Source organism: Ctenopharyngodon idella, chromosome 16, assembly GCF_019924925.1.
Source record: "Ctenopharyngodon idella isolate HZGC_01 chromosome 16, HZGC01, whole genome shotgun sequence".
Classification (NCBI taxonomy): Eukaryota; Metazoa; Chordata; class Actinopteri; order Cypriniformes; family Xenocyprididae; genus Ctenopharyngodon; species Ctenopharyngodon idella.
In genome coordinates this window covers 10,108,857-10,121,854 of record NC_067235.1, presented here as the reverse complement: position 1 = coordinate 10,121,854, position 12,998 = coordinate 10,108,857, and the positions used below count along the sequence as shown (strand labels likewise).

The 12,998-nt window shown below is 34.2% G+C and overlaps 1 protein-coding gene across 1 annotated transcript in view; it reads left to right on the top strand.

Moving 5' to 3' along the window:
• trak1a (trafficking protein, kinesin binding 1a) overlaps positions 1-12,998 on the top strand; it is a 72,377-nt gene that overhangs the window by 799 nt on the left and 58,580 nt on the right. The window lies entirely within an intron of this gene.

Genomic DNA, 12,998 nt, shown 5'->3' with positions numbered 1-12,998 from the left:
ACTCCATGCCCAACTGCAAACTTCAGCATGCAACTTTTAATAAGCTCTCACTACAACTCAAGCAGATTATGGAATCCGATTACATCAATCTCATTTCTTTAATACACTTAAGATTTGATTTTATTACTGTTAGAGCAGCTCATGTTGAAACTGTGACCGTACGTGACCTTTCAAGTAAAAGAGTGACAAGCAGCAATACTTTTCCTTTATTTATCTATACTTTTTAGTTCTGAGTCCAAATTTGCTGGTTCTTGAGAATATATTAAACCTCATCAGAGGGAAATCATGCACTTATGAAGCTAAAATTAGTTTTTCTAGGAATTATAGAGGAAAAAGTGAGAGTGAAACCCTATACATGCAGATGGTATAAAGTTCATCTGATCCCTCAGTCCTACTATTTTGGTGACGATATCACACAAGTCATGTGCCCATCAGGACAGGGTTACTGGCAAAAATAAACATGATGAAATGTAGGAGGCGAAACACTACTTTAGTTATCCCCAAGAGTCCTATATTACCATAAATATGAATGTTTTCAAATACTGTTTTTCTCTCTTGAGTAACATGCTTAAGTTTATTTGCAAAATCAAAATCATCTGATGTCATTTTGTAGGAATTCCAATGATTTATAATGTTAACCGCTGAAAATATGGTGAATACTTGACAAAAATGAGTGTACTAGCTGTCATTTCTAATGAAACATAAAGTTACTTTTACAGCTGGCTGTATCCCAAAGTTCTGCTGATCACAGATCAGATTTAATCTAGATCGTGATGTACTAAACTTCACAGCAGTGCTCCTTTATGGTGTCTTGTAATGTTCAAGAAAGGATCGTGTAGAAATGTGAAGTGAAACAGAAAGTGTGATTTCTAATCCTATAAAAGATTACAATCCCCATGTTGCATAATAGCATCATATGCTCAAATATAAGAATGTCTGTTTCATAGTCATCTGAATGGCAGCAGCTGTATCCTCCCTAAAGACCAAGAAAGCATATAGAGAGAGACATGAGCACACTTTTTCCTCCAGGGTTATTTGTTTCTGCATGTGTGGTTTGCTTTCATGAGCACGTGTGCTTGAGTTTATGCTGTAACGGCTGAGATGGGATACGATATGTCCTCTCTCATAGAGGTCAAGCTCTCTATGGCTCACAATAACAAGCTGCTTGCGTAGAGGTGTATCTGCACATGCTTGACTCTTTTCATAACTCACCCTTGATAATATTAGACTGACAGAAAGATGTGTGTTTTATTTTTTTTATTTTTTTTATTTTTTTTCCTCGTATGGTGTTTTTTTTTGCTTTTGTCTTCTCTTATGATTGTTTGATGATGATTGTTTAATTGAGTAATGGTGTCTAACAAAACTTGTTTTATCAAGTTCATCTAAAAGGCAAGTACACTTAAAGGGTTAGTTCACCCAAAAATGAAAATTGTTATCAATTACACATCCTCATGTCGTTCCAAACCTATGAGACTTTTGTTCATATTTGGAACACAAATGCCATTAAAAAAAAACATTAAAAACCATTAAAATTGTATGTTTACATGACAACGATGTACTAGAAACTGAAAAGTTTTTCTTTTGCATTTTTTGACAACATTGTCAAATCCATCCCTGTTCACATGGATCCATGAAAACAACTAAAAAAGCTGTATTATTCATGCCAGGCCAGTAGTTGGCGATGTCACTTTGTAAAGAAACGCTGCGCGCCTATAGACTGAACACGTAATACGCATGTGCATAATGTCACCGTTTTCAAAAATTTGCTTTTTTGTAGTTTACATGGAGACGATAACGGTATTGTTTAAAAAAATTTGCACTTCGAAACCCGTTTTCAAAATATTGTGTTTTCAGGCCCCCAAAACTCTGTTGTCATGTAAATGAACATCCAGAATGCATAGAAAGTGTTACGTTTTTAGTTGAAAACGGTGTCGTGTACAAGGTTCTAAAGTCGACCAAAACTCTGACGCTTCAAAACATTCATAAAGATATCGTAAAAGAAATCCATATTGTGAATCAAGCAGTTTAGAAGTCTTCTGAAGAGACACGATCACTATATATGATAAACAGATTTAATATAGGCTTTTATTCATATGTAAAATTTTATTAGCGAACGCACAGAGAGCTCAAATTCGGTAAACAGAAGCTCAAGCTTGCTTGCTTGATGCGCACAAGCAAAATTTATGAGTTTGGAATGACATGAGGTTGAGTAATTGATGACAATTTTTGGGTGGACTAACCCTTTACTACTGCTTTCTTATTGCTTCACATCAACAACTTTATTAAGATATGATTCCTTTTCATGGCTTGAACTTGAAGAGTTCTAAAGTACCCTAGATATTTTTTTTTAAGTATCTTTAAGTGATATGTATATTTAGGATGTACAAATATTAACGCTATGGAATGCTAAAAAAACTAAAAGAAGTTTCTACAGGTGAACTTAGTCATCACAACATTGTGGAAAAAATGGATAATATTTATTTTGAGGTTTGCTCAAGGTTTATAGTGACTATTAGATATATTAGTGATTTTAAAGATAATCGTAATTTTAGCTGTTGGTAAAGATGATCTATAAATGTAAAAATAGGATAATTGAACAAGTATAATTAAATATCGAATACTGGCCAAAATTTGCCCAATTACAGACACATCAAATACATCATGCAAATCCATTTTCAATGTCTTGTCTTTCCCGGATTATGAGACATTATAGAATTATTCATAACCTGTTTGGTAGATAGACATACATTTTTAATAATGAGCTGTTTTTTACTAATATAAGCAATGTAAAGGATAGCCTGCCCCACCTGACCAGGGCTCTTTGAGAGGTGAAAGGCCACAGCCTTTAAATGCACTCTATTTATTTTTCTTTTCTGGATGTGCATTGTTGTCTTGATTGCCTTCTCATGAAGGGCATATGTTACCCCTGAACAAACTCTGCTCTTTCTTTTGGTTGTAATCTCAATCCAGAGGGAACTGAGCCAATTGATCATACTGAATTCCTCTGTGTGCGCTTAGACCTCTTCCACTATCTACCATCTGTGTTGACTGCACATGATAAGATGCAGGGTATTAGGTATTTGGGTTATGTGTAATCTTGTTATTTTTGTGACTTTTCGAGGTCTGTTTCATATTTTAGCATTAAAATGTGTCCAATTGTAGTTCTCATACATAAATTGTATTTACATCCACACACTCGTGCACCAGAACTCTGTTCGGTGTAATGTAATTTGTGCTTAATCAAAATGGATAATAAAATCATTCGTCTATGTAAATGTCATAGCAAAGCGGCAAAAATACAACCAAGTGCTATTAATAGAGCTTACTTCCTGTTTCTTGTTCTTAGCGCTTCTCAGACTATTTGATGCTGAAAAAAACAGCTTTGCCATCACAGGAATAAATTACATTTTAAGGTATATTAAAGAAAAAATGCTTATTTAAAATTATTTCACAATATTACTGTTTTATCTTTTACTTTCAAAAACATTTAAAAATCGTATCGCTCCTACACTCTTGAATGGTAGCCTACATGGGGTCCTCCCGTTTTTTTAAAATTTTTATTTATTTATTTATTTATTGTTTTGTTTTACATAGTTGAAGGTTTATGCAATGTTCTGTCAGAGGATGATGAGGCACTATGTTAGGCCTGTCTACATACTTTATGATTTTATATATATATACTACACATATATATATTCATGGTATATATATATGTGTGTGTATGTATATGTATATATGTTTTAAAATTGTTATTAAAGGGCAAAATTAAAATTCTGTCATAATTTACTCACCCTCGTGTTGTTCCAAACCCGTAAGACTTATGTTCATCTACGGAATACAAATGAAGATTTTTGTAATGAAATCTGAGAGCTTTCTGTCTCTCTGTTGACAGCTTGACTACCACTTTGACCCTTCAAAAAGTTCATAAAGAGATTGTAAAGATAATCCATATGAACTGAGCAGTTTAGTCAAAATTTTCTGACGAGACATGATCGCTTTACATAATGAACAGATTTATTTTTAATCTATAACCATACATACAATCTATAATTAGTGGTGTGACGAGATCTCATGCCAAAAGATCTCGTGATATTAAAATGTGACGAGATTTCTCGTCAAGGTGAAAAGCTGTCTCGCGATATTGCCATGACGAGACATGAGGGTGAAATTAGCATAGAATATGCCACGGCTACGTTTAAATTACATTACGGTGCCCACAGCGGCAATGCCTCCACAGTCGTTTTGCTTTTTCTTTTTTTTTATAGAAATAAAAACCATTTAATTCAGTTGGATAAAGGTCATTTCAATTGTAAACTTTTTGAAACGTCTGCTCTGCTCATCCTGCACGTGTTGCAGAGTCGCACACCGGAATCACAGTTCACTGATCTCTTGACAAAAGTAAGGCGAGATGACTGACAAGACCATGGCGGCGGATTCGTTGCGCAACAGAGCCTGATAAATGTCTTATCTTGTAAAATGCGCACTCAGCACCACCGCTACTTATACACAGAGTATGTGCGATTTGCGAATTCGAAATCAAAAGTAAAACGCAAGCTCCCTGATGCACGCAAATTAGGCTACATGCGATAGCCTGTCTCCCAGTATCAAAGCTATCTTAGGCTGGGCTGTGTAGTTTCAACCACCTCTCAGTTCTGATCTCTGTTTGCAATTTGAATACTGAGAGAGTACTTTGATTATGGTAGCTCTTATTGTTTGCACTTGACTAAGAAAAAATGGTGTTATTTATTTTTGCTATTTATACTGTTTTTAATTTCTATATTCAATTTGTGGAAAGGAGTTCAATTAGGTCATACACAGCCTCAATCAGAAGTTCTGGAAGCTCATAATTCATGTACAGTACTAAGGTTTGAAGAGACTCATGTGAAATCATTCAGAAGAGAAGCCAGTCAGTTGAGTTTGTGGCTTGTTTAGTGCTTGTATAGGGTATTGTTGTCTTTCAATGCATATGATAATGCATACTCAGAAAGTAGAACTGAAATGACATTCATTACAAGATGATTAGTTAGGATAGTTCACCCAAAAATGAAAATTCTGTCATCATTTACTCACCCTCAAGTTGTTCCAAACCTGTATAAATTTCTTTGTTTTGCTGTTCTGTAAAGGACGATATTTAGAAGAATGTTTGGAACCAAGCAGATCTCGCCCCCCATTGACCATAGCATTTTTTTCCTACTATGCTAGTCAATGGGGGGGCAAGATAAGCTTGGTTACAAACAATCTTCTAAATATCTTCCTTTGTATTCAGCAGAACAAAGGAATATAAACAGGTTTGGAACAACTTGAGGGTGAGTAAATGATGACAAACTTTTAATTTTTGGGTGAACTATCTCTTTAAAACATTTCGAAATGCACTGCAGACTATTTTTCCAGTCATGAATTTTGTCATTGAGGATTTCTTAAAAATACTGTGCAAAAATCTTGTCTCATCTCGTTCTCGTGAACCTAATCTTGTGTCTCGTCTCGCCTTGTGAGCCAAACCCCTATCTATAACCAACACGGTATTTTTCCTTTAATCACCCAGATAAAACTAAAGAGAGACTTCAAAAAGAGGCACATTCACAGATGATAATAGATCCATTAGATCAGTGAGACCTTAGAAATATATGCTGAATAAATCAGGAATTTGTTTAGTCAAGTATCCACCAGAGGTCCCTTACAATGGTCTCCTAGCAACCGTAATCCAATCGGAATATTATTTTTTTTTCTGCCAGGCAGGGCCTCCTCATGTTTAGATTGTCTGTTCTGTTATAAATTAAGGAAATAAGCACATATATGCCTTAAACAGACTCGAAGAGCTGATCTTTCTGTCTAATGAGCTCATGCTTTCCAAAGATCCGCTTTTGTGTTTAAGCTCTGCTTCTCTGGATTCTTACCCAATCATAGAAACCCGGCAAAAATTACCTAACACAGAGTTCATGCCATCACCTCTCTCTCTCTCTCTCTTTCTCTCTCTCTGAGCGGTTGGGAAATACAAGGCCTGAGTGGAAGCCAACAAAGGCTTGAGGAGGAGAGCTGAGTTTTGCAAATATTTTCCACATCATTTGCTTGTTGAACCAGCATGCTTGGGAAATTGAGTCGCCAAATTACAAGTTAAGGAAGCAAGGAGGGGAATTAATGTGACAGAGGTTAATAAGCTACAGTGAGCCCTATCTCTTTGTCTTAAAGAGTGGTCCTTTGTGTGAGGGTGTGGTGGGGGTAGGTCTTTCGCCCCCTGTCCCATGGCCTCCTGAATGGGCCCTGCATTTAAAGATGGTCCCAGAAACATAATAGAAGGAGGCTGCTTGTCCAAGACAGAGTTTGAGTACTAAAGTAAAGCTCTCTCACTTTTTTTTAAACTTTGTTGGAGCATTAAAGCTTTTATAGCATTAAAAGCAACAGTTAATTCTGCTGTGAACTGAGTAGACACTTTATTAATAGTTTATGGACATCTTTCTGCACATTGCTCATGGATAATGTGTTTTTAAGGTCACATGATATTCCCGAAACAGCCTTTTAGTTTGTCTGTTAGGCAGATTATTGATTCCTGCTTGAGTTTCGGATAAATTGATGTAAACTGAATATTGTTGTGTTATAGGGTGAATCTCAGAAACCTATAAAGAATATGTCCAGCTCATATTTTAACCAAAAAAAAAAAAAAAAAGGTTTTTCATGAAGACAGTGAGGCATCCCTTACCAATTATTACAACTGTAATTAAAAAAGATCTTTCTCATTACTATAATGCAGGAAAATTATAGCATGCATCACTTAAAATGTAATTTAATTTAAATTTAATTACAGTAGTCAACATTTAAAGTGGATCAAAACATTTCATCAAAGTTGTCCTAAAACCTTCTTCTTAGGACAACTTAGTTCTTAGGACAACTTTTTTTGATCCACTTCAAATGTTTACTACTATATTTTAAATAACACACAAACATTGTCTTTATATGTCATTGTAATTGCTGTAACTTTTTGATTTAATTGAGTTTTATTAATAAAAAAGAATTTTTTTGTGTCAGGACAGGATGATTTTCATTACTATAATCATGTAAATAATGTCACAATGCAAAGATCTTAATAATCTTAAAAAATGGTGTAATTTTCTAATATATATTTGAAATTATTCATTGTGAAATATTTGATAAAATTAGTGTTATTTAATTTATAAGTAATTTTGTCGAGATATATATATATATATATATATATATATATATATATAATACATACATACACACACACACATTCGTGGGAATCAGTCTGTAGAATTTACTAAGTTGAAAAATAATTATTACTTATTGCGTTTATTTTTTATTTATTTTTTATTTTTATTTATTTTTTTTAATAATAATGTCACTGTATTATATTTGCTCTTAGAAGGTTGTTTTGTAGTTAAAATATTCAATAATCCAACAAATGTTTAGACACCAGACATGTGACTCCTGGGAATGTTTCATGAATTAGGATCTGCAGGACATCATCAACATCCAAAATGTTAAAGTCTAAAGCCTGAGACTCTTTATTTTCTTACAATAACAGCCTACTTCATAATAATATATTTTAGAGAAAACAGTGAGCAGTTATAGAAGAGATTGTGCAGTCTATTGGTTGTCATGGGAACTAAAATCCCCACTCATAACACCAGCATGAGGCATTGTTTCTGATGTGAGATCCTGTTGAGTCAGCAGGTGTTTTGTTTTGAGTGCTTGTTTCATATAATTCTTTGATGTGTTTTTCATTTTCCTGCATCTGATCTTTATAGCTGGCCTTTATAGACAGACAAGAGGTTAAAAGCATTGCATATCTCTTTAGAACATGAGACGGCTCCGGGCTGCATGAGTGGAAGAATGGTGTTGAATGGAGATCAAACCATTGATCAATCTCAGAGGAGTTGTGGTGAATGTACTCCATTACTCACACATTGACTGAATATCATATGTTAGCTGAAAGATGAGATTTTCTAATAGAAACACTGGTATTCAAGAGGTAAACTAATAAGTTAATTGGCCAAAAAAGCAGCATGATTTGAGGCATCACAAACAGTGCAGGACATTTTAGTATTGTAAGCTGTCAGTCTTGGGTGAGAACAAAACGTGTTAGGCTTTGTTCAATCATGTTTTGATTGCATTACAATACAAACATAATCTGTGTTCTCATTTCTATCTAAATGTGTCAGGTTTAAGGTCAGTAGGCTAAGAGTTTTAATATCACAGCTGGCCATCTTTTGTTTGCGTTGTAATCGGGATGTATTGGGATTCTTTGTTTTTTAAATAGGAGTGGATACTGGCTCAGAATCACCATCCTGATTTTTACAGAATTTTACCATGTGGTTTATTGCCAAGGTTAATAAAAACATAAGATCTTGTTTGGGTTTGGTTTGACTATGTAGAACATTTTAGTTACCCTATTATGACTTGTATATGTTAGAAATATCTAATTTTACACTTTAAAGCTTTTTTCATACTTGCAAGTAGTGGTTTAACAGATCACAAAATTAACGGTTCGGATCATATCACGTTATTAAGTCACGGATCGGATCATTTTTTGGATGGGGGGGGGGGTAACTTTGCATTTATTACTTAGCCCACTTTAACTACTCCGATACCACAGCAGAAACTACTAGCCTAACTAATACATTATTAAAGGCAAGTGAACAGACTGTAAACAGAACAAATACTGTACACCAATTACAAGCATAGATAAATACAACATAAAGTTACAAATAAAGTATAAGGTCTAACTGTAGTATTAATTTTTGTGTACAGAAATGTAATAATTAAATGTAAAATGACACTGTTCACTGTATAAATTTAATATAGATTAATCTTTGTTAAAGCTGTGTTTTGCTGTTTGATTTACATGACAGACAACAGCAGGTATTTATAGGTTGCTGTCACTTTAAGAGTAAGACCCCCTGCACGCACACATCCGATAGATACACATCCGAATTCTCACCTCGTTCAATTAAGACATAACCGAATGTGTTTACGAGAATACTTGCCGAGAGGGATATTTTGACTGACATAATGCGTGTATGTGTTCATTCAAGTGCATTAAGGACGCTTAATGTTTAAACTTGCAACAATCCATTTAATCACTACTTGCAAGTGTACTTGATGTGAATGATTAGAATTAAAATTGCAATATTTGCAATGTTGTTTAATTTTGCCACAATTTGATGTTGATAAATGTGTGACTATAGGCGATATCAGTATATTAAGGCAAACATATAATAGGAAATGTGCTCTTTCAGCAAAGGGTGTCTCTGTAAAAGTACAACATTGTGCATTGTGAACAATCAACTACACAGACCAACATACAGGAAGTCTCCTCCACTGCAGCGTTGTGTTTTATCCTATTCCCATGCCGTGGTTCTACAGTAGGATCTGCTCTGAATGGTGTAATCAGCAGAACCACAGGGTGGTCCAGGCCATTGTTTAGTACAAAATACAACAGTAAATCTGATTAAGAAATGTAGGGAGGTGCAGTGAAGGATCATTCGTCATTATGACTAAATAGAAAAACATTCAGAATTTTCCAAACCCTACATTTACAGCATTGCTGTTTAAGTAGACTTTCTTTTTGTTATAGTATTATAGTATAGTATTGTGACCGTAGTTTGCATAAAGGCTTTGAGTGTCAATATTTGCCCATGGCAGCTGATTATGATGGTCCATTCACAGATTCTTGGATTTGTGTGCAGTTCTTTGAAATAATTGGCGTCATGGCGTGATTAGGCAATGTCTCTTTGTAAAAGTGCAATTGCTCGGAGACAGACATTTTATGGCCTGTACAGGGTAGAATTGACTTTGATATGAACTTGTAGAATCTTGTTGCTGCAGGCACGAAAACAAAAATTGTTTTGTAATCCTGTGTCTGTTCTTACTAAATGTGGGATTTTAAGGTGAATGCAATTTGCTCATGTTGAGGCAGGTTTGTTATTATAGCAGCTTGCATTCACGTGTGTTACAGCGAGCAGTGCTCATGTGGCCACAACACAAGACCTGCCCCGGGCTGATGGTGTCATGAGAATTCTCCTGCCACATGGATGACTCTGTGTGCTCTTTAAAGTCAGCATGAAACAGAAGTTGCGATAGTCTTTTTTTCCCTATATTGTGATGTATATCTGAGTGAAACGACTTCTCGAACAAGAAAAAATGTAGGGTGGGACTTGATTTTGTCCATCATGAATTGATTGGATGGTTGTTTTGCTATTGTGATCTCATGTGAGTGACAGGTTGTCCCGCCCTCCAGTAAACGCACCATCAGAGAAGAGATGTTACTCCAAGAGAGAAGGGAAGTTATTTAGATTAAAAACCACCTGAATTAACAATAAAATGTGAACGAATGAATCATTTATAATAAATACTGCAATATTCCATAAAAATTAAGATTTGTCAATTTTGATTTCACGATGACTTTAAAGATTTATTTATTTATTTATTTTAAATAAAACCTCTTGGTTTAAAGTGTTTTGTTAGAGTCAGGTTTAGGATTTCGTATTATTGTCAGTATGTTAAAATGTTTATATAAATTTACCTTTAAACAGTGATGGCAAGGTAATTGGGAGGTCAAAAGTACCATTGTTTTCTCATGTTTTGCAGAAACTGAACGGTTGATTAGGCTTTGTACAGAATTTATTTTAGAATTAGAATTTAGAATTATACATGTCTTCCATACATGCATGGGGCCCTTTGATTTTCGCAGTGTGGAAAATGCGGATGTAATTCAGTCATAAAAATGTAATTTATTGTATAATATGGAATGTCATGAAATTTGAGAAAATTAGGGTAAATACATCAAAATTAGGGCTGTACACTTAATCAAATCACAATATGGACTAGTGTCTGAATGTCTGTGAAATTAAACCACAAAAAAAAAAAAAAAAAAAACTGCTATTAATATATGAATTCTGCGTGTCTCTGTGCGAATGAGAAGCACAGTTTTGTCAACTACACATACTCAAGCGTGTGATGCTTGTGGTGTTTTCAGCGTCTGCTGTCTCACTGTACGACGACACTCCACATTAGGGCTGCACGATATTGGAAAAAACTGACATTGCGATATTTGTTTTTCTTACGATATGAAAACAGTTTCACCAGATGAATAGCTCTATTTAGAAAGAATTAATCATTCTACACTGTAAAAAGTAATACGCTATATCGACTATATAAATATACAAAATAATATATAAAATTTTGGCAACAGATTACAAGCAATATTATTAATTAAATTCAACAAATAGAATTGAGTTAGAATTAATCAAATTAATTCCTTAAATGTCAACCATTTAAAGGAGTAAAATGTAAACAAAAATATCTGAATAACAGACAGACGTCAAAGATGAATTAAGAACTCTTTATTTTTTATTGCCAACATTGCAGACACCTGATGATAACAAGCAGAATCACTAAAGGAAGAGAAACACAAGAATTAACAGAGGTTTAGATGTTGATGTTGATTTTATTGAAAATGTTTGGTCACCATTATGGTGATCAGTGTTTTGTGTAGTTGTCTAGTTTGACTCTTTGCTTTTTATGTAAGTTTGTGTTTTTTGTAATGGTGTTTGCTAATTTTACACATTTTAAATGATTGACTTTTAAGGAATTAAAAGTTTGATCAATTCTAACTCAATTCTTATATGTTGAATTTTATTAATAATATTGCTTGTAATCTGTTGCCACAATTTTATTGAGTATATAGAGTGTATTACTTTTTACAGTGTAGAATGATTGTGGTAATTTTGTAGGGGAGTGAATCTGCATAGAAAATAATAAATACAATAGAACAAAGATAAAAAAAAGTGTTTTAGCCTATACGTTTTAAAGCATAAACATAAAAATATTCAGGTACAGAAAATGGAAAAGTCAAATGTAAAATAATACTGAATAGTTTTCACTATATAAATTAAATATAATTAATTTTTGTTAAAGCTTCAAAAGTGATTTTCTTTGTATTTTGTTGTTTAACATTAATGACTCGGACAGCAGCAGTTATTTTAGGCTGCTGTCACTTTAACACAGCACCGGATCCAATCTAATGGTATGCATCCATTTTCTTTCTCAATTGTTTGTGTTCATGTAAGCCATAAGTGACTCATTGAGACGGGCATTTCGGCATAATTTTGCACGTATGTGTCCGTTTAAGCACAAATAGTGCTGCCTGCGCTGCTCGGTGTGTGCACAGAAAACAGAATGAGTTCCAAATTGAGTTCTTTCGCGTCTTTGTGAGCTCAAATGGTTTACATCACACCTAAAACCACAGTTGACCATGAATGTACCATGGATGAAAGCAATGAAGACACTTTCAATAAATTTGATAAATTAATATTCAATAAAAGTCAATAAATTCCAGCTAATTACTTCACAACAACTTAATGGTTTAGAGGGGACATCAAGGCCTAGGCTGTATAAAACCTTCACTGCGTAAAAATACATGTTAACATAAACAAAGGCACAAATTAGTTAAGATTTATTTATTTATTTATTTTTTAGTGAAAGTTTGGGTGTGTGTGACAGGAGCTTTTTGTCCAGATCTCTTCTGAAATGTGTGGTTTCCATGGAAGCAGCACTTGGTTCGGTCACCAAACTGAAAGGCTCTTACAGACTAATAGTGTGACAGAAACCCTCTGAGCTTCCAAACACTGTCTCACATAGATCAGAAAATCTCCTTACCTTTATTATACTTATTTGAAATAGAAACACATTAAAGCGTGAAATGTAAATAAAAGAATCACCCTTGAACATCTCACAAAAGTATAATGCTGACGTTCATTCAGTTACAGCTTTGCTTAGTGGATATTAGGTTATTGTATAGTACACAAATATTGCTTATAATTTTTTTATGACTGCAAAGGACATGACGACTATGATTGTCTCACTCTGGCATAACTGTCTGCTCTCTCACACACATTAAATTACACAATTCTGATCTGATATTTAGGGTGAAGCAGTAAATGGTAACTTTACACTTAAAACCCTTAGAAAGGTTCTTTGGCAGA